The 26444-nt window shown below is 43.3% G+C and overlaps 1 pseudogene; it reads left to right on the forward strand.

Annotated features, from left to right (window-relative positions):
- The first annotated feature begins 2021 nt into the window (after window positions 1-2021).
- Window positions 2022-25976, forward strand: LOC119251330 (class I histocompatibility antigen, Gogo-OKO alpha chain-like; annotated as a pseudogene).
- Window positions 25977-26444: the final 468 nt, after the last annotated feature.

The following is a 26444-nucleotide window of genomic DNA, read 5'->3' on the forward strand; positions in this document are numbered from 1 at the left end:
CTTAAACTTCATCAACTTTTCTTAAATAGTTTAAGAAGACATAAAAATAAAAGTTATTTCCTATAACAGCATGCAAATTACATACCTTTGGAAAATAGTGGGACAGTCAAACTATTTCTTAGGTTTTAGCTGAAATGACCATCAAAAGTGTTCAGATTGCATCCAGCTTGTTTTTGGCAATTTGCATCCTTGCGCTTAAGCAGAGGACAATATTAAAATCCATAACTGATCCCCACTGACTGTGGTGTAAATGGGTGTCTGCGTCTTTGGGCCCCCCAAAAAAGAAAAACACCCCTTGACACTGAGTTGAGCCTGAGCAGACCTTTTCATGTTATTTCCTGTGTAGGTGGTTTTTATTTCCTCTAAAGCCTGTGTTAAGGCCTGTGGCTTGATCTTTCTGCAACGTCTAGAAAAACAAATGAGTTTACTTTGTCTCCAGGTTCTGTCTCTCAGGCTTGAGGAGATGCTCCCTGCTTTCTGGAACCTCCCCATCCAGGACCCCACAGCTCTTCATACTGGACAAGGTGGTCTCTGTCCACATCCCTGTCTCGTGGTCATGGCTTTGCATAAATAATCTGTGACTCTTAAATCTGTCCTAAGCCTGAGTTCCACCCACCTTTCCCCACACACCACTGGGGACATAACCCTGGAAACTCGCTGGTCCAAGATGGCCCCAGAGTCTGTCCTCACAGATTTTCTGTCCCCTGGACTGACCCCTGGATCCCCTCCTTGGTTTCCCTGCTCCTCCATTCAGTCACTCAGACATTTTCCTGGAAGCTGGGAAAGGCTCCTCCTCCATGTCCTGCTGTCTCCACCAGCCCCTGAGACCCACCCTCCAGGCAGGGTGCCCGAATGTGTGTTCAGACTCCTGGAAAGGGGTAGCAGCAGGACGAGTGACTGCTGGGCATGGATAAGGGTGACTAATCTCTTGTTCCACCTGGTGGGTGCAGGACACCTTCCCCCCACAATTCTGAGATCCAAAAGGGGTGCCTTTTGGCTGCAGGTTGGAGATGACAAAAAAGGGGGTGCTTTTCCTGTCATTCTCTTGCAGGTGAGTAATGAGCCCTCCACTGCCTGCTCATCCCTGGACTGTGTCCTCAGATCTCTTTCTGAAATACTGCCTAGCCAGCTCATAAACTAGAGAACAAAGAAATCCTGGCCAAAGTTGGGAAGTATAGATTTCAATTCTTATGCCACAACTGAGGCAGGAGGTAAAATGCTGGAGACTAAAGTGAGAGACTCAAAGCAGCTTATGGGGAAGCTGCCTTTGTCCTCAGTGAGACTAAATGAAAAACTGCTGCAGGAGGCCTTGATGCCCCAGCCAGATAAGACACTGGCAAGCAGCAAAGCTAAAGGGACTCACACCATGGGGCTGAAGATCTAATATTCCTTCCATTTTTGTTCTTGGTCATAAAGAGAGAAAAAAATTTCCCCAAAAAGTACATTAGGCTATAAATTATATGTATCAGCAGACTGCAAGCAATTGGCATGGAAAATTACCTGTTTAGAAATTAGTTACTACACAATTCGGCCCAATTAACAATGGGAGAAAATTTATTGTATATATCTGACAAGCAATCCAGCATAACAATTATAGTATATCCTTGTTTTGTTTTTTAGAAGTTTCCTTTTTATTTAGAAGTTTCTTAGGAAAGTTTTTAAATGAAGTTAACTGTGTTAAGAAGTTTGTAGGTAGAAAAAGTTCTGGTAGCTGAGCAGCAGCTAGTCTCCGGCTGAAGGTCATGTGAATAGAAGAGTCTTTTGATGCTGAGGCTTTAGCTGATAGGGATGCACTGGCGGCTATCCACTGTTTTAAATAATTGTCTAGCTGAAATAATAAGTTTTAGTGTTAGGTCTGGTTTTTTATCTATTAACCTTGAAGGCTACCATCTAGCTGGGACCCATAGGAGCCAGTAGTCCATGGAAATAAAATACACTAATTGTTTCTGTTTTACACATGATAATGTATTTTTTTCTGCTTACTAAAAATGAAAAAATAAAGACCTGCTGAGTCTCTCAGCAGAAGATACTAGCACCTCACCAAGTGTCAGTGTCTCCTCATTCTACCTCATCCCCTTCCCCTCAGTCCTTTCGTTTTCGCCGACGCCGTCTCATCCTTTCAGGAACCCCTGACACGACATTTTGCTGGATGCTGGTCCCTGGCAAGTGGCGCCCAAACAGGGACTTGAAAGGTAATCCTTCTTTCCTTTTCGGGGATGGCTAGGATCTGCTCCATAGGGTAGGGTGCATACCCGCCTGTAGAGAAAGCAGGTTGGAGGGGAGCAGTAAGTCAGAACCGTAATAAGGCAAGTGAGTGTCTTATTACGTGATAAGGCAAGTGAGTGTCTTATCATTGAAAAGCTATGGGCCATACTGAGTTTAAGGAAAGAGGACTCTTTATTGATATAAGTATACTTGTTAAGAGAGGCCTTAAGACCTCTCATGAGCAATTGACTAGTTTCCTAAATTTTGTTGAGATGTGTTGTCCTTGGTTTCCAAAAGATAGAAGAGAATTACGGCTGTCTGCATCCCTAAAGGACATCAAAGAGGACTCAGCTGACAGCCCTGTATTAACAAAACAGTTGCCTGAACAGATAGGTCATTTTTTGCCTGGCTGGAGGCAAAATGAAAGATGCAAAACAAAAGGTAAAAAAAAAAAAATAGCCTGCAGTATTAAAAAAAGTGATCAGGATTCTTGGAATAATAAAATTGTTTTTCAAAAGCCAAAAGTTAATTCTAGAGCCAATACTGACCTCTTTGCAGAGGCATCAGCTCCCAATTCTGAGACCATTCCAAAATCCAGCCCAAATTTCCAGCCCAGACTTGGCTAAAATTGTTAAGAAATAAAAATAAAAACTCAAAAACATATAAGAAATAATGTGTCATGATCTTAAATAAAAAAAAAAAAGCTTCAATCTTTTCCTGTTAATTATTTGGGGAGGAGGCTAGGTTCCCCCTGGTGGAGTTTTGCCATTTGTTTCTTTTGAAATAAATAAATAAATAAGACATTTCTAAATAATAGCATTCAAAGTTCATTCACAATTGGTAAAGTGATAAAAAATGGTTAAATATGACTATGTAAGATTATATGACTATAATATGACTAAAAGGTTTTTATTAAAATAGTATAAACCCACTGCAGTGGGCTGGTGGGGGCTGCCCTTGGCCTCAACAAGCAGCTGCCTGGACTTTTTCTCCAGTGTTGAGATCACTGGCAGGTCTCTACTGCCTTCCTGCTGTGGGGGACTGAACTTTTCTATTGTCCACCTTAAAAACTATTTTGGTTCATTCTACAAAAAAAGTTCCATTTCCCTGTGTTTCTCTGATTTTGAAGTCTAAATTGTCTTAGGCAAAAACTGTTGAGTTATTTTTGATTTGCTAACAAGCTATACAGAATACTTATTGGTTGAATAAAGCTTTTAAATTTACTTATTGGACCTATAAAAGGTTAAGTTTCTTGTTAAAACTAACTAAGCTGGTAAAATATAAAGTAATAATACAGACATTTTTGAGCTAAATTCTAAACCTCAGTATCTTCACACATATTGGTAAAATAACTATGTCTTAAATATATACACATGGCCAAAATTTTAAATGTATATCAAGAAATCTCTGTGTCTGTTTGTGTCTGTTTTTGTGTTTTTGTTTTGTTTTGTTTTGTTTTTTACCTCCAGAGGACTAATCATAAACGGCGCCTATATAAGTTCTCATAAAAACAAATTTTAAGATCATAATCCAAAATTTTTGATATACAAAAACTAGTTCAAGTTTTATAATATAATTCAAAGCATATATACATTAAAGTTATGTTAAATATTAATAATTTACTGTTTAAATGTATCATTAAAGTGTTTTTCTTTTCTTGACTAAAAAAAGTGTGTGTGTGTGTATATATATCTATATATACACTTACATATGTAAATTTTTTGTCATATTAACTTTACCAAGTAAAACTAAGCTATACTGTTTTTAAGTCAATTTTAAAAACTACAATGTTTAAAGTAGTATTTTGGGGTGGTGAACTAACAAAGCCCCTCCTTGTGTTCTGGATTACTTAAAAAAAAAAACACTGTCATAATTTGTTAAAAGTTTTAGTAATGTCTATAAAAAAAAACAATTAAAAAATTGTTAGACACCGGTGCTGATGTTACTTGTATAGCAGGACATAATTAGCCTAACACCTGGCCCACAAAAGCCACGCCCTCTACTTTGGTCGGACTGGGATCAGCACAAAATGTGGCAAAAAGTTCTCAAATTTTAAATTAAAATAATGGACAGGTGTCCGGAACTTCTCAACCTTATGTTATTCCTTCCCTTTCTATAACATTATGGAGAAAAACTGTGTTATCTCAAATAAAAACATTAATTTTCAGCCCTAATAATATAGTTACATCACAAATGTTGCAAATGGGCTTTCACCCTGACCAAGAATTAAAAAAAAAATCTTTATGGAAAAACAGTTCCAATTAAGCCAGTTCCCAAAAGCTCTAAGGCCGGTTTGGGGTACGGTCAAAATTTAACCTAGGGGCCATTGCTCGAGTTACAGCCAACCCAATCACCTAAAAAAATAATAAACCAGTGTGGGTTGAGCAGTGGCCTCTTACAAAAAAAAAATACAGGCTGTAACAAACCTAATACAAAATCAATTAATACAAATCAATTAATTTCAGGACCATAAAATACCCCAATTTTTATTGTTAAAAAAATCAAAAAAATAAAAACTGTTACAGGGTTTAAAAACAATAAATATTACTATACAAAATATGGAATGCTTGCAACCAGGTTTGCCATCACCTGTGGCCATCCCTAAAGATAAACATGTTATTGTTATTAATTTACAAAATCGCTTTTTTACCATCCCTTTACAGCCCCAAGACTACAAAAAATTTACATTTAGTGTCCCATCAGTAAATTTAAAAAAACTGTTTCAATAGTATAAATAAAAAGTTCTCCCTCAGGACATAAAAAACAGTCCGACTTAATGTCAAAAATTTGTAAATATGGTTTTGTCATCCTTTAGAAATAAGTACCCTTCCATTTACTGTATTCATTATATAAATAACATTTTAATAAGTAATGCTGAAGTGTACTTGTTAAATCAGGCCTTGGTCCGTCTAGTAGCTTTGCTGCAAAGTTATGGACTTGTGGTGGCACCAAAAAAAATTCAAACTTCTCCGCCAATTAATTATTTGGAAAAAATTGTTCGTTCTTTAACTGTGTCACCACAAAAACTACAGGTACAAACAGACTCTTTACAAACATTAAATAATTTTCAAAAACTACTTGAAGACATAAAATAAGTAAAAGCTCATCTGCAGCTAACCACTACTGATTTACGTCCACTGTTTAATGTGTTAAAAGGTAATTCTAATCCTAACTCCCCTAGGCAATTAACACCTGAGGCTACACTAGCCTTACAAAAGGTCAATAATGCACTGGACAATCAACAACTGTTGCAGCTAGATTATACTAAGCCTTGGGAGTTCATAATTTTGGCCACCCCACACACGCCAAGTGGCGTTTTGTGGCAAAAGGGGCCACTAAAATGGTTACATTTACCAGTTACAAAAAAAGGTTGTTTGTTCCTATGCTTCCCAAGTGGCTGTATTAATTGTTAAAAAAAGACATAGGAGCGTTGAGCTCTTTGGCCAAAAATTTCCTGTTCTTGTTTTACCTTACAAAAAAAAACAACTTAATAACTTGCTTAGTTTAAGTAATGACTGGCAAATAGCCCTGCAATCTTTTTCGGATGAAATAAAGTTTCATTTGCCTCCTGACCCTGTGCTTCATTTCTTTAAAAAACAGGCTCTTATATTTCCAACCATTGTTAGTGCTGTGCCTTTGCCAAAACCTGCTGCACTTGTGTTTACGGATGGCTCTTCCAATGGTAGAGCTGCTTTCGTTATCAATGACAAACCAAAGTCCATCCAGACAACTAAAACCTCAGCCCCCCAAAAACTAAATTATTTGCAGTTTTCACAGTATTTAAAATTTTGCAAAAATCAGCCATTTAACCTTTTTACTAATTCCCAATGTGTAACCAAATTATTTCATTGTAATACTGGAAGTCTTAGCCAGAGCAATGAGACAAGAGAAAGACATACAAGGAGTCCAAAAAGGGAAGGAAGAAGTTAAACTATCACTATTCACAGATGACATGCTAATATACATAGAGAACCCCAAAAACTCCACAGTAAAGCTAATCAAACTAATCAACCAGTTAAGTAGCAGGATACAAAATCAACACACAAAAATCCATGTTGCTGCAAATTGCATGTGTTTATCTTTTTTGAATGCTGAATAATATTCCATGGTGTATATGTACCACATCTTTTTGATCCAGTCATCTATTTTTGGGCATTTGGGCTGTTTCCAAAGCTTAGCTATTGTAAATAGTGCTGCTATAAACATAGGCGTGCAGGTGCTCTTTGGAATTGATGTTTCTGTGTCCTTTGGGTAAATACCTAGGAGTGGAATTGCTGGATCATATGGAAGCTCTATGTTTAGTAGGTCAAGAAATCTCCACACAGCTCTCCATAGTGGTTGTACCAGTTTGCACTCCCACCAACAGTGCAGGAGAGTTCCTTTTTTCTCCACAACCTCGCCAACATTTGTCGTTGCTAGATTTTTAGTAGGTGCCATTCTCACTGGTGTAAGATGGTATCTCATTGTAGTTTTGATTTGCATTTCCCTGATTACAAGTGATGTTGAACATTTTTTCATATGCCTGTTGGCAACTTGCCTTTCCTCTTCAGAGAAATTTCTTTGTAGCTCTTCTGCCCATTTTTTGACTGGATTATTTTCTTTGTTTTTGTTGAGTCTCATCAGCTCTTTGCAGATTTTTGGGATCAGTCCTTTATCATTAGTGTTGTGTGCAAAAATTTTCTCCCAGTCGGTGGGATTTCTCTTTGTTTTTGTTATTGTTTCTTTTGCTGTGCAGAATCTTTTTAATTTGATATAGTCCCTGCTGTTTATCTTTGCCTTCACTATCACTGCTTTGGGTGATGTGTCTGTAAAGATGTCTTTGATGTGCATATCATGTAGTGTTGCACCTATATTTCCTTCTATGTATTTTATGGTTTCAGGTCTTATGTCCAATTCTGTAATCCATTTTGAGCTAGTTTTTGTGCATGGCATTAGGTAGTAGTCAAGCTTCATTCTTTTGCATATAGCGACCCAGTTTTCCCAGCACCATTTATTGAACAAACTTTCTTTGCTCCAATGCATACATAGTTTTTGCTCCTTTGTCAAAGATTAGTTGACCATAAATCTGTGGGTTTATTTCTGCATTTTCTATTCGATTCCATTGGTCTGTGTGTCTGTTCTTGTTCCAATACCATGCAGTTTTGATGATTATGGCTTTGTAGTATAGTTGAGGTCTGGGAGTATGATGCCTCCATTCCCTTCTTTTTTTTCAGGCTATTCGGGGTTTTTGGTGATTCCACATGAATTTCATCAATAATTGTTCTATTTCTGTGAGGAATGCCATTGAAATTTTTATTGGAATAGCATTGAATCTGTAAATTGCTTTTGGTAAGATGGCCATTTTGATAATGTTAATTCTTCCAATCCATGAGCAAGGGATGTCTTTCCATTTCTTTGTGTCTTCTATTTCTTTTAACAGTGTTTTATAGTTTTCTTTGTATAGGTCCTTTACATCTTTTGTTAGGTTTATTCCCAAGTATTTGATTTTTTTTTGTTTCAATAATAAAAGGATTTTTTTTTTGTTTCTTCTTCTTCAGATTTATCGTTTGTGTATAGAAAAGCTACTGATTTTTGTGTGTTGATTTTTTATCCTGCCACTTCACTAAACCGTTGATTAGTTGAATTAGTTTTTCTGTGGAATTTTTGGGGTTCTCTATGTATGTTATCATATCATCTGCAAATAGTGATAGTTTGACTTCTTCCTTCCCTATTTGGATTTCTTGTAGGTCTTTTTCTTGTCTTATTGCTGTGGCTAGGACTTCCAATATTATATTGAAAAGCAGTGGTGAGAGTGGATATCCTTGTCTTGTTCCAGATCTTAATGGAAATGATTTCAGCTTTTCACCATTGAGAATGATATTGGCAGTGGTTTTGTCATATATGGCCTTTATGATGTTGAGGTATGTTCCTTGTATCCCAAGAATTTCAAGGGCCTTTATCATAAATGGTTATTGCACTTTGTTGAAAGCTTTCTCAGTATCTATTGATATTATCATTTGGTTTTTATATTTCTTTTTGTTGATGTGTTGGATAACATTGATTGATTTTCAGATGTTGAACCATCCTTGTGTCCCTGGAATAAATCCTACTTGGTCGTGGTGAATTATCTTATGGATACATTGTTGAATTCTGATAGCTAAAATTTTATTGAGGATTTTTACATCAGTGTTCATTAGAGAGATTGACCTGTAGTTTTCTTTTTTGTGTGTTGTATTAGTTTTGGTATTAGTGTAATGTTGGCTTCATAGAACATATTTGGTATTATCCCTTCCTTCTCAATTTTTTGAAAGAGTTTGTGAAGTATAGGCACTAATTTATTTCTGAATGTTTGGTAGAATTCATTTGTAAATCCATCTGGTCCTGGGCTTTTTTATTTGGGGAAGTTTTTGATTACCATTTCAATTTTGCTGCTTGTAATTGTTCTGTTTAGGTGTTCTATTTCTTCTTTATTTAGCTTGGATGATAGTGGAGTTGTAGGAATTTGTCCATTTCTTCTAGATTGTTGAGTTTGTTTGTATATAACTGTACATAGTAGTTTCTGATTATCCTTTTGATTTCTGCTGTGCTGTTGTGTTTTCTCCTCTTTCATTTGTGATCCTATTTATTTGTGCTTTCTCCCATTTTTCCTTTGTGAGCCTGGCTAGGGGTTTGTCTATTTTATTTATTTTTTCAAGGAACCAACTTTTGGTTTCATTGGTCTTTTGGATTGTTTTTTTAATTTCCATTTCATTCTTGTTCTTTTTCTAGTTCTTTGAGTTTTGAGATTAGGTTGTTTCTTTGAGCGCTTCTTTCTTTCTTTTTTTTTTTTTAAAGATTTATTTATTTATTTATACAAGCACTGGGTACATTCAGAAGCGCAGGAGGGTGAGATAATTCACCAGAGCCAGAGTGGGGAGCAGAGCAGGCAGAAGGACTGATGTACACTGCTGAGGGGAGCAGCGGGCGGCAGGAGAGGCCTGCACACCTTGGGGACCCTCCTCTGGTGGCCGGGGAGCAGCCGGTGATGGAACCAGCACTGCAGAGGTTGCAGGCAGCTTCGCAACCCAGCGCTCAACCACTGCACCACTGGGGAGGCCCTGAGTTCTTGTTTCTTGATGTGAGCCTCTATTGCTATATATTTTCCTCTTATTACTGCTTTTGCTGCATCCCATACGTTTAGGGAACTGGTGTCCTCCCTGTCATTCAACTCAAAGTATTTTTTAAGTTCTTCTTTGAGCTCCTCATTAGTCTAGTGGTCTTCCAGTAGTGTGGGTTTCAATCTCCATGAGGTAGGAGAGTTCCTTGCCTTCTTTTTATGGTTTATTTCTTGTTTGATGCCTTCGTGGTCAGAGAAGATGGTTGGTGTGATTTCAATCTTTGTGTATCTGTTGATGTGTGTCTTGTGTCCCAGTATGTGATTGATCCTAGAGAATGATCTGTGTGAGCTTGAGAAAAATGTGCACTCAGATTTTTCTGGGATTAGTATTCTATAGATGTCTGTTAAGCCCACGAGCTCTGGATCTTTATTTAGAGCTCTAATGTCCTTACTTATTTTTTGTCTCGTTGATCTATCCATTGTTGATAGAGGTGTGTTGAAGTCTTTTACTACTTATGTGTTTTCTCTGATGTCTGTTTTCAGATGGTAAGAGTTGTCTGATATATTTTGGTGCTTCATTCAGTGAGTATATGTTACGGAGTGTTATTTCTTCTTCAAGTATTGTCCCCTTGATCATAATGTAGTGACCATTGGGGTCTCCTTTTTACATTTTTTAGTATGAAATCTGTTTCATCTGATATAAGTATAGCTGTCCCTGCCTTCTTTTTTGGTATTTGCTTTTAGGATTGTTTTCCATTCTTTAACTTTCATTCTATTTTTATCTTTTGAGGTTAAATGTGCTTCCTGGATACAGCAGAAGGTGGGTTTTATTTCTTAATCCAGGCTGAGGCTCTGTGTCTTTTTATTGAAGAGTTTAGTCTGTTTACATTTAGAGTTAATATTGATATGTTAGAGTCTGTATTTGCCATTTTGTTTGTCTTTTCTCTGATTTTATTTATTAATAACTTTTTTTTCTTTTGGTCTTGTTTCATTGTTATTCATCCCTCTGTTGGTTCTGGCATTAGGACTCCTTGTAGTACTTTTGGAGTGGGGGTTTAGTCGTAATGAAATTCCGGAGTTTCTGTTTGTCTGAGAAAGTCCTTATTCTTTCTTCATAGAGGAAGGAGAGCTTTGCAGGATAGAATATTCTTGGTTGGCATTTGTTGTCTTGGAGTCTGTTGACTATGTCCCTCCACTCTCTCCTTGCCTATAGTGTTTCTTCAGAGAAGTACATATTCATTCTTCCATTTCATCTATTCTGCTTTCACTGCTTTTCCTGGAGTTCTTTAGTGCCTCCATTAATCCTTTGATCTCCTGCATTTCATTCTTCTGATTGTTGATTATCTTTCCCATATTATTTTCTACTTCTTTCAGTTTTTTTATAAATAAATAAATCTTTTATTTATTTATTTATTTATTTATTTTTAAGATTTATTTATTTATTTATGCAAGCACTGGGTACAGTCAGAAGCACAGGAGGGTGAGAGAATTCACCAAAGCCAGAGCAGAGAGCAGAATAGGCAGACTGATGAAGTACACTGCTGAGGGGAGAAGAGGGCGGCAGGAGAGGTCTGTGCACCATGTGGGACCCTCGCCTGGTGGTCGGGGATTAAACCGGTGCTGCAGAGGCTATGGACAGCTTCACAACCCAGCGCTCAACTGCTGAGCCACTGGGGAGACCCAAATCTTTCAGTTTTTTAATCAAGGCAATTTTAAATTCTCTTTCTGGAAGGCTCAGAAGTTCTTCCAAGTCACTGTTGTTTCATTCTGGTGGGTGATTTTCTTTTTGTGGTGTGTCTTTTCCCTGAGGACTTGCTTGGTTGCTTGGAGTTTTTCTTCTCCCTGCTGCTTGTTTTCTAATTTGTCCTATGTGTTGGAACACTGTGTCGCTCGTACTGGCCGGAACATTTTTAGTGTGCTCCTTCTGGGAAGTTGGAAACTAGAGGTCCAATCGAGTTAAAAACTGTTATGTCTGAATTCTGGTAGGACGGTGGTACTATGAATATGTTAGTGGTCGCTGTCACAGAGAATCTCCTCCTTCTATATTTGTTTAATTCCAAGGAGGGTTTTATGGTCCCATGGCCTACCCTGAGGTGGGAGGATCACCTGCTGGGCTTCAAATTGCTGGAACCCCCTCTGGGCTCTGACTGGTGGCCAGATGAGGCCAGGCTTGCGGGGGCTTTTCAGCTCACCTCTGGCTGTGGGGTCAGTCCTTACCCAACTCCACACAGTCTAGGTGTGTTGTGTACACACCAAAGGTCCCTGATCTAAAATGGTGAGTCCAGCAATTTTTACCTTAAACAGTCAGATTTTAAGATTAGGAAAAACAGGAAAGTAGAATTTTGTACCCATAGAACAGACCAGAACAGTATCTTTTGTAACATCATGACCTCTTGAGAACCAGTCACAGCTGAGTAGTGAGTATACCAGGATACTTTTCCTTCTTGGATTGATTTTTATTGGCCCTGGATTATAATTATCCTGTTCCCTCACTAGCTCAGTTCCTGATGTGCTCATTCCTAATCACCCCCAAGACAACCCCTGGGTCAGAATCTGTATGGACATATCACACATACCAGCTATTCTGCCCACTTGATCCTGGGCAGACCCCTGTCCCTTCACTGATGCCAACATTGGACTAATATGATAGGACCCCTCACTCCCAAATCTGAGCAAGTTCTAATGAGTGACAGTGGGAAAGTGTTATCTCTGGTTGGAGACAAGGTCAGTTGTGTCCGTGTCCTCAGAAACCAATGATTGGGGCTCTTTTTAATTTCTTAAAAGAAAAAATATAATGGCCTGTTTTTCTGCGCTAGTGATGGTCACCTGTCCGTTTTGAAATCCAAGCTCACTTCTAAATTTGGGATTTTTCTGCAAGGTCATTTTGGTTTCTGGAGTGTGAGAGCCCAAAAATGGCTCACAGGAAGGTGACCCGCAGGGCCCAGATGCCCTCCTCCTGCAGAGAGAGAGTCTTCCCTTTCACTCAAGGAATCTTCAGTCACCCCTGGGTGCATAACACAGTGTCACCATTAGTGGTGTTTCTGAGGAGCAGCCTCACCCCCAGCACAGGGCCTGCTGTCCAGGCTCTCAGGCACAGTACATGATGCAGTAGAGAGACTCCCATAGTTCTCATCTGTGGGGACCCAGAGCTTTGAGTGAGGTGTGTCCCTGCCAGGGCCTCTCCCCCTGCTAGAGACAGGACTGAGGTCAGAGAGTCACTGATGGAAACAGGAACCCAGGCCCTGGCCCTAGGTAGACTCAGAGCAGATCATGTCAGCGATCTGTGCCTCAGTTTCTCCTCTGGCACCTGGGATATGCCATTATTATTAGAATTTTTATTTTTAAAGATTTATTTTTATTTATTTATGCATACAAGAACTGGGGTACAGGCCAGAGGTGTGGGGGGGTGAGAGGATTCACCGGAGACAGAGTGGGGAACAGAACAGGTAGACTGACTGAAGTACACTGCTGAGGGGAGCAGTGGGCGAGGCAGGAAAGGTCTGCTGTGCCATGTGGGTAGCTCCCTGGCTGGGGATTGAACTGGTGCTGCAGTGACTGTGGTTAGCCTCATAGTGCTGTGTCTTAACCCCTTGCACCACCAGGGAGGGCCCTCACTACTACTTTTTAAAGTAAACTGAGGAACTGCAGTTTTGAAATGTTTCAAAGTTATAAACCTGTAACTGTCTGTGAAGGGAGACGGCCAAGTGTTTCCCCTGTCACTGAAGATTAGCTTTGACATTGTCATCTTCCCCTCACTTGTTCCCACCTCCTCTGCAAAAAATTTAACAAATACATTCTTATGTTTTAACAAATATGTATTGGAAAACATGGTTTGCAAAGGCAACCTATTAGCTATTCATGTGAAACCAATAAAAGTTGATTATGACTATTACCAGCACATGCTCAACACACACTGACCCTTGGAGTCTGCATGCAGGCCTGGGGCTGGCAGAGAGGCAGGGGAAGGGTGGCCCCAGAGTGGGGTGCGGGGGGTCACAGTGGTCTTGCTGGAGGCCCGTGGGCTCAGGGGTGGGTGTGCTGCAGTGACCACACCTGGGACCTGCCCTTCTACAGTGTAAGCAGTGGTGTGACCAGCGCCCCCTCAGTAAGACCCTCTGGTTCCTCTGGCTGCAAAGCATGTCCTCAGGTGTCTGGGGTCACATTAGCATAACATGAGGAGGTGGGGAGACTGGCCCAGCCCTGCCCACCAGGCCCCTCCCCAAACTGACCTACAGGAGCAGGGAAACCAAGAAAGGGATCCAGGAGCCAGTCCAGGGGGGACAGAAAATCTGTGAGGACAGACTCTGAGGTGGACTGGTACAACGCAGCAGTTTCAACTGTTACCTTCTCAGTTTGAATGGGGAAATGTGACCACAGACCAACATTTTGTGCAATGCTGTGGTAACAGTAACAAAGCACCTGTGAAATTTTCTGCCAAATTCATTTGCTTAGTGTTTAGGGGCAGATAATCACCGCCCCCCGCCCCCCCAACCGTCCCACCATGGGGAAATTCTTCTCTATTCGATTCACAAAGAACTACACACCCCCTTACACCACAGTGTCAGTGGGGATCATTCATGTATTTTAATACTGTCCTCTGCTTAGGCTCAGGGAGGCAAATTGCCCAAAAACAAGCTGGATACAATCTGAGCACTTTTGATGGTCATTTCCGCTAAAACCTGGGAACTAATTTGACTGTCCCACCACTTTACAATGGTATGGAATTTTCATGCTGTTATATGAAATGATTTTTATTTTTATGTCTTCAAAAATTAAGAAAAGTTGATGGCTGATTTGATGTTTAAGGCTATAAGTTTCTGGCTTGTGTATTTTCTGTTAATAACTGGTTATAATGTTAAGTTAGTACTCATGTAAAGGAATTGATGTGATTTGGGTGACTGCATACAGGATAATTATAAAGTGAAATCATTATTTCCTTGTCTTTTTTATTAAAGATTTATTTTTATTTATTTATGCATACAAGAATGGGGAATAGACCAGAAGTGTGGGGGTGACAAGAGTCACTGGATACAGAGTGGGGAGCAGAACAGGCAGATCTACTGAAATGTACTGCTGAGGGGAGCAGCAGGCAAGACAGGAGAGGTCTGCTGTGCGTGCTTTGTGGGTCAACTCCCTGGCCAGGGATCAAATTCATGCCATTGTAGATGGTGATAGATTGATAGTGCTGCAACTTAACCCCTGTGCTACCAGGTGTGCCCTATTTCTTTGTCTTTCATCTAACTTCAGACATTTGTTTTTTCCCCTAGAAGAAATGATCATCTATTACTCTAATGAAATTACGCTTCAGACATTGCCTGTAAATACAAGTTTGTCTAATAAAACTGATAATTAAAATATTCACCATAGATATAAATGGTAATATATGGCTGTGAAGTTATGAAAACAGCTAAGCTGCTACTTATGATTGACTAATAGTCTTGTGGATGAAAGGAAAAGGGAGAGTTAGATAAACTTATTTGTTGAAAGGTCAAAGATGAATAACCTATTATATATTGATATATCACATTTACATGGGACACTAACATATGTTTTGGAGTTTTGCACCTATAACCCCCCCAGTATGGTTGGAAAATCAAAGATATCAGAATAAATATAATAAAATAAATAACTATGAAGATGGATCAGGCCTGGGCTCTGTCCCAAGGAGAGTGTGGTCACAGGAATGCGCTGAGGGAGGCTTCAGATTGGACTGTGGTAGTTACTCAATAGGAGAGAGGGTGGATAAATTGTATTGTTAAGTGAGACACATCATTATATTATTTAAATGTTCACTGTTTCCAAGAGAAGAAAAGAACAATATACATAATGTTCTTGACAAGGGTCACAGCTCCTCCAGTAGTGTACTGAAGATTTGTGCATTTCTCCAGATACAGTTTTATCTCAAAAAAAATTCTTAACCCAAGTGTTGAGAAATGAAATGTGGGGACTCCCTAGTGACACAAGTGACTTCGCAGTCTCAGCACTGCGAAGCTATTGGCAGCCATTACAGTAAGAGTTCTAACCCCAGCCAGGGAGCTGACCCACATGGCACAGCAGACTTCTCCTGTTCCGTCTGCTGCTCCCCTCAGCAGTGTTTTTTGGTAGATCCACTTGCTCTGCTCCCTACTCTCTCTCTGGTGAATCCTGTCACCCACATACCTCTGGCCTGCACCCCAGCTCTGCATGCATAAATAAATAAATCTTTAAAAAAAAAAAAGATGGATCCTGACACCTGCAACTAACTTTGAAATGCATCAGAAAAATAAGCTGGATGAATAGAGAGACGGATCCGTGGATAAAGATGAGTGATAAAGCAAATATGGCAAATGCTAATGCTGGCATCTGTGTGCTTGAAAATGTTCATAAAATACCACAGACTGAGTGGTGAATGTGGCCACACTGTGGGGGCAGGTCAAGGCCTCCAGCCTGTCCTTCAAAGCCTTTGAGTGCACCCATTTTTCTCAGTTGCCTGGAGGATGGAGGCCACCACAAAGCTGTTCCATGAGGCTGTCAACCTGGCAGAAATCATGGCTCTGAGTTTTCAATGTCTCCTCAGTGTGAGCTCCCTACATGCTCACGTGTCTGCTTCTAGGAGGTTCTGTAGCAGCTGCTCTCTGGATTTGACCTAATTCCTGTCTACCGATACCTGCAGGGATTGAGTTGTGTCTTGTTAGAATTTTTTAATGTGCTCCTTGACCAGAATCATGTATTCTTTCAGAAAAGTTGTCTCCTGTGTCAGGGTGGGGCACCACAGAGCATGAGGGGCATGTTCTAAAGGGCCTGGTAACTTGTTTCCTCCTTCGTGCTTTAGCCCTTGGGTGAACAGCTGTAGCCTCCTCTCCAGGGAGGCTTGTCACTGTCTTCCCTGCAACCTTTCTAGGGCCCCTGATGTTGCCCTGCTCTCTGCTCCTTCACATGGGATCTTTCAGCCAGAACTTTGAAGAAGTCCCTGCCCACACCGCCCAGGCCTCTTGACCAGGCATTGAGAGCTGGCTCTGAGTGGCAAGGAGGCCTGGAAGTTGGCCCCTTTGGAATCCACAGCACAGGCATTTGCTCCCTGAGGACCCTCTGGCAGATTGTTGAGATACACAGGGATCCAGGGTTTGCATTATTATGACCTCCTGAGAGCCAGTCACAGCTTAGCAGTCAGTAGACTAGGATGCTTTTCCTCCTTGGATTGATTTTTTTATTGCCCCTGGAGTTTTAATTATCCTGTTCCCTCACTAGCTTATTTCCTGTTGTGCTCATTCCTAACCACCCCAAAAACCACCCCCGGGGGTCAGAATCTCCATAGATATGTCACACACACCAGCTTTTCTGCCCGCTTCATCCTGGGAAGACCCCTTTTCCACAGACTCAGTCCTGCCTCCTGTGGTCCTGCTCCCCTGGGCAGGGCTGAAGACCAGGAACCCTTGCTTCACCCTTGGCCTCTCTCCTGTCCCCGCTCCCTGTAGCTGATTTTCCTGTGTCCTGTTCTCTGTGTCCATCATCTTTGTCTCCCCTTTGCCCACTAGTGTCCTTTGCCCACTAGAGGAGGGGACGTGGAAAGTCACCCCTGAGACCACACACAGCTGAAGTGAATGTCTGTGCCCCCAGCGCCTCCCTCACCTGGGCCTGACATGGAGTCTGGGCTGGATTCCCCTGAATCCAGGAGCTGGCTCCAGGGGCTTCTGGCCTCCAGGCCTGAGTTGTCTCTTGAGGCCCCAAGGTCTGTCCTTCTTCAGCCTCTTCCTGAAATCCCTGGGGCGGGTCATGGTGTGGGGCTGCTCATCCTCTGTAGGAGGAACCGGGGAGGAACACAGGGTGCACATTTTATCTGTGAGTGCTCAGGGATTTTCTTGATTTTTTTCATCATTTCTACTCTCCAGTCTTTTCGACAGTTGTATTATTAACTAGTAGGAATCTCCTGGTCGATAGACTCAGTTTCTTGAATGTCTTCTCTCTGCTTGTCATTTCTTTTCCATTTACATAATTTATTGGGAGCAAGACTTTTATATTCCAGTTCATGTACTAATTTATTCATTTCTATGATTAAATCTCTAATTTTCAAGAACTCTTATTCTGAGCAACTGAAATTTTATAATATCTTTTTTCTTTTTTCTTTTTTTTTTTTTTGAATATTAGAAAGTAAGCAAATTTCCCTATGTATGCATAGGGAATCTATATCTAAATAAGTGTCTGAAATCCGTGCAGGTAAAGAGGGTGTGTCTCCTGAGCTAAGAGTGAGATAGGGCCTGGGACCTCCAGAGAGAGGAGGGGTCACATGGCAAGGAAAGGGTGGCTCATATGACGGATGTGCTATGATTCTGTTTGCCCTGACATATAGGTAGTTTTCTTGGATACAAAGCTCGTTTCTGGTAATAACCCTAATTTTGGGTTAGCCCACCAATGTTCATACCAGGTAGTTATAGAAATGGTAAACATTTCTTAAGATGAACCCCTGATGAACGTCAAATGGAAATAATTCAGATGCCAAGGTGGCCTGTCTTGGGGACACCTTTCTGAACATCTTGGGGAGGCCTGTCCTTCAGCGCATAATAAATGAGGGGAAGAGCAGATGAGGGTGAGGATGGGGCCGGGACCAGGAGGTAGATTAGGCTATAGGCCTCCTCAGTATGGTTAGGTGCTGGGGCAGGACGTGGAGGGGGGCTGAGGAAGAGGGAACAGGCTGGTCTGTGGGGCCAGAGCATATGTGTCAAGGGCAGAAATGATAAGTATAAGTTATGGGAAGAGAGAAAATCTTTTCCTTATGCTTAATTTGTTTTTAATGAGTTTCTTTTTTTTTTTTAAAGATAGATTTATTTATTTATTTGTTTGTTTGTTTGTTTGTTTGTTTATTTATTTATACAAGAACTGGGGTATGGGCCTACCCAGTGGCACAGCGGTTGAGCGCTGGGTTGAGAAGCTGCTCACAGCCTCTGCAGCGCTGGTTCCATCCCCGGCCACTGGGCGAGGGTCCCACATGGCACGCAGACCTCTCCTGCCGCCCGCTGCTCCCCTCAGCAGTGTACTTCGTCAGTCTGCCCGTTCTGCTCCCCGCTCTGGCTCTGGTGAATTCTCTCACCCTCCCGCGCTTCTGACTATACCCAGTGCTTGTATAAATAAATAAATAAATCTTTAAAAAAAAAAAGAACGGGGTACAGGCCAGAGGCGCGGGAGGGTGAGAGGATTCACCAAAGGGACAGAGCAGGGATCAGGACAGACAGACTGACGAAATACACTGCTGAGGGGAGCAGCAGGCAATACAGGAGAGGTCTGCCGTGTCATGCGGAACCTTACCAGCCGGTCGGGATCAAACTGGTGCTGCAGAGGCTGCGGACAGCTTCACAGCACAGTGTTCAACCACCTGCGCCACCAGTAGAGGCCCTTTAATACATATATATATACACACACATATATTTCACATCATTTAATACTATTGATAGTAGTGGTCGGGTCCTGTTATTGCTCTTGCTTCTCTGTTTTCACAATCAACACGCTCATTCCTCCCAGCACTGGACTCAGGTCGGGTTTACGTGAGTCTTTGTCACCTTTACTCCGTGTCCATCTCTCCTGACAGTGCAAGCTCCACGTCTCCAGGGGCCTTTCTCTGCTCCCCATTGTATCTGCAGGGGAGGCAGCTTGGGGAGGCAGGAGCCAGCCAGGGAGAGGGATGCTGGGAAGTGAAGGGGAGGCAAAGGCAGAGAACACTTGGGAGATGCTCCCTGGTTTCCTGAGAAAAGCATTTCTCAAAGTGTGGTCTGTGGAGCCTTTGAAGTCACCCAGAACCCTTCATGGGATCCATGAGGTAAAACTATTTTCAAAACATCACTTAGGGGCCACCCATGGTGGTGCAGGCGGTTGAGCTCAGTGCTGTGAAGCTGTCCACAGCCTATGTAGTGCCGGTTCAATCCTGGCCAGCCGGCAAGGGTCCCAGTAATGTGGCAGACCTCTGCCGGGGACCAGCCTCTGCAAAATGTCGTGTCAGGGGATCCTGAAAGGATGAGACGGCCTCAGCAACACGTTAGGGGCTAAAGGGAAGGGGATTAAGGAGACATTGATACTGGATGAGGTGCAAATCTCTTCTGCCAAGAAACTCAGCACATCTTTATTTATTCATTTTTAGTAAGCAGAAAAATTACATCATCATGTATAATACAGAGACAATCAGAGTATTATATTCCCATGGACTACTGGCTCCTACGGGTCTCAGCTAGACGGTAGCCTTCAAGGTTAATAGATAAAAAACCAAACCTAACACTAAAACTTATTATTTCAGCTAGACAATTACCTAAGACAGTGGATAGCCGCCAGTGCATCCCTATCAGCTAAAGCCTAAGCATCAAAAGACTATTCTATTCATATGGCCTTCAGCCAGAGACCAGCTGCTGCTCAGCTATCAGAACTTTTTCTACCTAGAAACTTCTTTTTTATTTAAAGATTTATTTATTCATTTATTTATTCATTCATTCATTTATTTATTTATGCAAGCACTGGGTACAGTCAGAAGCGCGGGAGGGTGAGAGAATTCACCAGAGCCAGAGCGGGGAGCAGAGCAGGCAGAAGGACCGAAGTACACTGCTGAGGGGAGCAGAGGGCGGCAGGAGAGGTCTGCGCACCATGTGGGACCCTCCTCCGGTGGCCGGGGAGCAGCCAGGGATCGAAACGGCACTGCAGAGGCTGCGGGCAGCTTCGCAGCCCAGCGCTCAAATGCTGAACCACCGGGGAGGCCCTATCTAGAAACTTCTTAACACAGTTAACTTCATTTAAAAACTTTCCCAAGAAACTTCTAAAAAAAAAAAGGAAACTTCTTAAAAAGCAAAAGAAGGACTTACTATAATAGTTGTGCTGGATTGCTTGTCAGATATGTACAATAAATTGTCTCCCATTGTCAAGTGGGCCAAATTTTTTAATAACTAATTTTCTAAACAGATAATTTTCCGTGCTGCTTATTTGCAATATGCTGATGCATATAATTTATTGCCTAATGTACTTTCTGATAAATTTTTCTTTTTATGATCAAGAACAAAAAATAAAGAGATGTTAGATCTTCAGCCCCACGGTGTGAGGCACAAGGAATCTTCAGCCCCACGGTGTGAGGCTCTTTAGCTTCGTCCCCACAGTGAGAGGCCCTTTAACTTAGCTGCTTGCCAGTGTCTTATCTGGCTGGGGCAACAAGGCCCCCTGCAGCAGACCTCTCCTGTCATACCCGCTGCTCCCCTCAGCAGTGTATTTCGTCAGTCTGCCTGTTCTGTTCCCCGCTCTGTCTCTGGTGAATCCTCTCACCCTCCCACACATCAGGCCTGTACCCCGGTTCTTGTATAAATAAATAAATAAATCTTTAAAAAAAAATCACTTAGGCACTATTGTCTTTTCACTATTTGGCATTTGTTGAGGTAAAAATTAATAACAGTGGAGTTTATAGTACCACTGCAGAACCGGTAATTCTTCACCAGCACTTAAATGCAAGAACAAAAGTCATTATCAGTTTCACTTGAAAATGACCTGAAAAAAAACATTACAAGTTACCTTCATTATTTTGTCATCCTCAACTCCACATTTTAAACTATCTGGTGTGCTGACCTGGAAGGACACACAGAGAACTTCTGTGACATCCCCAAGCCCTGTGTTCTGAGGAAAATATTTGTATGAGATGAATTAGACTTTTTATTTGTGGACAACACCAATCTTACCTTAGGGATGAATGACAAAAACTAAGGTCATTTAAATTTGGTTAATTAGCAGACACTTTCCTCAAAATGAATGTCTGTTTCTTGAAGAAAATCAACAATTGACAAATGACAGTAATTGTGCCTGATAAAATATAAGCTTTCGGATAAAACCAGAATTACAAAAATTGAGTGGATAACTACTTGTCAATTTACAGTACAAATTCTTCTTTTGGGATTTGTGCTTAAAAAATAAAACTTTTTTTTGATCATTTGATTCCAGTGTTATTAACACTAAAAATCTGTTACTTAGTAAAATAATGTCTCACCTTAAAAAATCATACATTACCACAAGTTCCAACCAATATGCAGGCAAGGCCTATGAAAATGTAACAGAATAGGAAATGTTCAATGATATTATTTCGGTTTTCACATAGCAAATAACTTTCCAGAAACTACCACCTATACAGTTTTAATTTAGTATCAATATTCACAATTATCTGAAAATACTACTACTCTCTTCATTCCTCCAGGCTGCTGCTTCTCCCAGCCCAAATCCACTCCTCCCTAAGGTGGGGAAGGGAATTTGGAGCCTCCCCTTTCTGTGGATGTCACCCTGTTAGAGCATCATGTCTCCCTCTCACAGGCTCTGTGGGGTGGTGCAGCCTTGATGACCCCACACTCACCCCCATTCTCTCTCCCCATTTCCTGGGGGTGTCCAGGGAAGACAATCAGCATCATCCTGCTCCAGCTACAAAGTCTCCAAGGACCCTCCTGGACTCCTTCTCCCCAGGCCCCTGGATGGGGTGTGATGCCCCTCACCCTCCTGCTGCTGCTCTGGGGGCCCCTGGCCCTGATGGAGACCCGGGCGGGTGAGTGCGTGTCCAGCTGGACACTGTTGCTCCAGGAGGGAGGAGCAAGGAGCCCCCTGCGGGTGCAGGACCCCAGGAAAGACTCATCTCCCCCCAACCTCTTGTTCCCCTTCAGGCCCGTTGTGTTCTGGCCCCTTCTGTCCCTCCCGCCTCCCCTGAGTGCTCTGGGCCCCTGAGTCTGGGCCCTTCTTGGCCACCGCCCCTTTTCACTCTCACGGCCCCGCCCCTTTCTCCCCTCCAGGCCCATATCCCTGGGCCCTGGGCCCGCACTGAGAGGAGGGTCAGCCCGGGTCTCCCCTCCGCCCCCAGGCTCTCACTCCCTGAGATTTTCCTCCACCGTGATGTCCAGGCCCGGCCTCGGGGAGCCCCGCTACATCGCCGTGGGCTCCGTGGACGACACGCAGTTCAGGCGGTTCGACAGCGACTCTCCGGGCCAGAGTGCGGAGCTGCGGGCGCCCTGGGCGGAGCAGGTGGGGCAGCAGGACCTGGACCAGGAGACTCTGATCCAAAGGAACAACGCACAGTGGTTCAAAGCGCTCCTGAGGGACCTTCGCGGCCGCTACAACCAGAGCGAGGACGGTGAGCTTCGCGGAGCGGGGCCAGGGTCAGGTCACCCCCATTCCCACCCTAAGGCCGGGGTGTCCCGAGTCTCAGGGTCCACTGACCCCTCGAGGCTGGTGGATCTGCCAGGCCCCTCCCCTGGGGAGGGACTTTTCTGCCGGCCCTTTCATTTCAGTTTAGGTTTATTCAGGGTATGGGGGGGTGTGAATGAGGGGTGACCTCTGGACTGACTGCTGGCCAGGGCGCAGGATCTCACACTCTATAGAAAATGTGTGGCTGTGAAGCGTGGCCAGACCTGAGTCTTCTCGGCGGGTATGAAAAGTTCGCCTACGATGGCGCGGATTTCATCTCCCTGAGCGAGGACCTGCGCTCCTGGACCCCTGCGGACTCGGGGGCTCAGATCACCCAGCGCGAGTCCGAGGCATTGGCGAGGGCCGAGCGCGTCAGGAACAGTCTGCAGAGCAGGTGCTTCTCGTGGGTCCTCAGATTTTTGCTATTGGGGAAGGAGGTGCTGCAGCGCACAGGTGAGAGGGGCCACACAGCCTCGGACCTCCCCTCTCCTAGCACCCCAGGGGGAAAATGGAATAATGGGCAGAACAGCACCTGCTTTCTGGGCAGAGAGGGAGAGTCCCCCTGGGTTTCATGTTCTGTGCTAGAGAGAGACTCGCCCAGAAGACACCACTTTTCTGGAGGGTTAAGGAATCCTTTCTCTCCTGAGGGAGGGGGGCCATCCTGAAATAACTCTCCCTGGATCCTAGTGACCCGGCAGCCATCCTGGGAACCATGAGTTTCTCTTTCAAGGTCTTGTTTTTGGTCTGAGAACATTTCTGGATCTGACTCCTGCCTTTCTGTGTCATTCACCCTCCACCCAGGTCAGGAGCAAAAGTCTGTGTTCTCCTTAGAGACCTGCATCCTCCTACCCTGGGGTCTCACCTGATTATCCCAGATTCTCCAGACCAGGCTGGCTTCTGGGCTTTGTGCTTCCTCCCTCCAAACCAATTGTCATGTCCATTCTGGGGCTGGTCAGTGAGGCTGCTTCAGTGTCCAGGAAGGAAAAACCCAAAGTGTGAATTTTTTTGTGCCTTCTCCTCAGATCCCCCAAAGACACACATGACCCACCACCCCACCTCTGAGCATGAGGTCACCCTGAGGTGCTGGGCCCTGGGCTTCTACCCTGCGGACATCACCCTGACCTGGCAGCGAGATGGGGAGGACCTGACCCAGGAGATGGAGCTGGTGGAGACCAGGCCTGGGGGCAATGGAACCTTCCAGAAGTGGGCGGCTGTGGTGGTGCCTTCTGGAGAGGAGCAGGGATACATGTGCCATGTGCAGCATGAGGGACTGCCGGATCCCCGAGTCCTTAGATGTTGTAAGGAGGGCACGTGGGCTCAGAGCTTCTCAGGGGCATCAGGAGCCCTTCTGGAGAGCTTCAGAGCATCAGATGGTGGCCTGGGGCTCAGGGTCTTCCCTTTACATCTCTTCCAGTGCCCACTCCTCAGCCCACCATCCCTATGGACTCCACTGACTCCACCGGGGGCCTAATTGCTGGCCTGGTTCTCCTTGGAGCTGTGCTCAGTGGAGCTGCGGTGGCTGCAGCAGCTTTGATGTGGAGGAAGAAGCACTCAGGTAGGGAAGGAATGGTGGGGAGGGGGTCTTGTGTACTGAGGGCTTTCATGTCCCAGGGATACACACATGTGTTGCCTAGTCTGGAGCTGATTGCTAACCCTCACCCTTTTGTAAAGCACATATGAAAATGAATCACCAATTATTCACCTTATAACTGTGGTGATGGGGATCTGTTTCCAGTAAATGTCAAATGGGAAGGCCCCTGCTGAGGAAAAACTCCAATTCTCTTTCATATCCATTCTTCATATAGCCCAGTCCTGACCTGGGTCTTCAGTCACAGTTCTAGAAACTTCCCTGTGACCCAGACTTGGGGATTCCTTTAGGACTTGTTACCTGACTCCTCCCTTGTCTCACATGATGTTTCTTCCCATAGGGGGACACGCAATCAGCTACACTCAGGCTGCAGGTAAGTGTGGATCAGGGGTTGGGTCCTGAACCCCTGAGGACAGTGTAGAGGGAACTCTAGGGAGAGTCACCCTCATCAGTTCCTCTGAGGGTCTCATCTCTGGGCTCTGACCAGGTCTCTTCTGTCCCTCCGCAGGCAGCAATAGCACCCAGGACTCTGGGATATCTCTCACCCCTTGGGACTCCCCAGAGGATGGGGCCTGGTTGTGGGGAGCTGTGAGTGGGACTGTCTAGGATGCAGTGAACTATTGAGAATGTTATCACTTAATGTAACTCACCGAATTTCTTCAATATTATTTTCCATCATAGAATGAGTGCTCTGCCTTGTGTGGGACTGAATGTTACAGGATTTCTCTCACCCCTATTTTGTAACTTCAGGATCCTCTGCTTTATTTAATTTTCATTGTTTTCTAGCTGTCAGTGATTGATATAAAATTTTTTATTAATTCTACTTGTTCTCTTATATCATTGTTAATTTTTGTATAATATTTGATTTCTCTCTCAGGTGTAGTCCTTATAGTTCTCTCACCACCATAGCACCCATGATCCATCACTACAGTCCCTTGTGCTCTTCCCTCCCCTGTTTGGAACCATCTTTCTCCCTTTCCCCTGCTGTAGGCCTCAGACCTATGATCGGATTGCAAGTTTTATCTTTATTCTGACCCTCTGTTTGATTTCTGTATATCTCACATTTAAGGGAAACCATCTGATATTTATTTTTTCCTCCTGACTTATCAAGCTTATTATTCCTTCCTACCCCATCCATATTTCCCAAATGGCATGAGTTTCTTTTTTTGATCACTGAGTAGTATTCCACTGTATATATGGACCATACCTTCTTGATCCATTGACAATCCCCTGATTTAAAATACAATGATAACCTGAAGCAGGACATTTCCCAAGCCTGCTGCTTGGAGGAGTTTGATGCTTAGTTTCTGCTGCTTTCCCAAATCTGCTGCTTGGGGGAGTCTACCACTGTGGTTCTGCTGCTTGCTGGAGCAGAGAAGTTGCTGGGTGTAAGGCACTGCTTGTCTGCGGTGGTAGCCATGACACCGTTGAACCCTCTTCCCAAACAATACAGAATGTTTATGCTAAGATAAATGACATAGCAAGTTTCTCATACAAACTGTATAAAACCTTGCCATTCTTGTTCTGGGTGCTCAGCCCTTTGGGGAGCGATCCCACTGAGCCCACTGGTGTGACAATGAAATCTCTCTCTCTCCACCTCTCTGAGTGCCATATGATTTCTCTGGGAAACTGCCAGAACATTTTTGGTTCCCTGGTTCTAGTTCAGCCTGTCCCAAAAGGCTGAAGGAGAGCCTGGTCACCTCTCACGCCCCCTGGCGGGGCCAGGCAGAGTTGTCTGGTGGTGGAATGCATAGCCAGATGCCAGATCTTTGTTTTACGTACAAAGTAGGAAGTGATTTTGTACAAACCATTAATAAATTAAGGCGATAAATTGATCAGTGACTATTTTCTCACAATGAACAGGTGCGCCAGAGTAACTCCATCACAGTCAAGGTCATGATAACAGTGAGCTGTCAGACAAGGATACCATGTCCCTAGAAGTGTCTTTCAAAATAAACATGATTAAAAAAAAATATTTCTACCTTTTTTAGATTCCATTTAATTTTGCTGTTCATTTCTTTTTCTTCACGCTATCCTAGAGCAGTGTCTGCAGGGTCATGGCACAGAGGGGCTGTCAGTGGCCTGGAGCTGTGAGGGGGGCTGACTCTGACCTGCCTACAAGGAGCGGGGCCCTGGATCCTCAGAATTAGCCCCCAGGGCTGGTCCTCCATGGTGGCTCAGGCTTGCTCTGCCCTCCTCTTGGTCCCCTGAATCTCCCTGACACCCCAGCATTCGGGAACTGAGGGGGATGGTCAGGGTAAGGAGGGGTTAAGGACTCTGCTTATCCATCTATCTCCCCCATACTCTGCCATCTGCTGCATCAAGACAAAACATGTAAGACCTTTAAAGAAACGGAACTTTAATACAATTCATGTTCAACAAAGAAAAAGGAAAGAATAAAGTTTCCATATCAAACATTCAAAG

This window comes from Talpa occidentalis, unplaced genomic scaffold (genome assembly GCF_014898055.3).
Source record: "Talpa occidentalis isolate TD23 unplaced genomic scaffold, MPIMG_talOcc4v2.1 talOcc4.2, whole genome shotgun sequence".
NCBI lineage: Eukaryota > Metazoa > Chordata > Mammalia > Eulipotyphla > Talpidae > Talpa > Talpa occidentalis.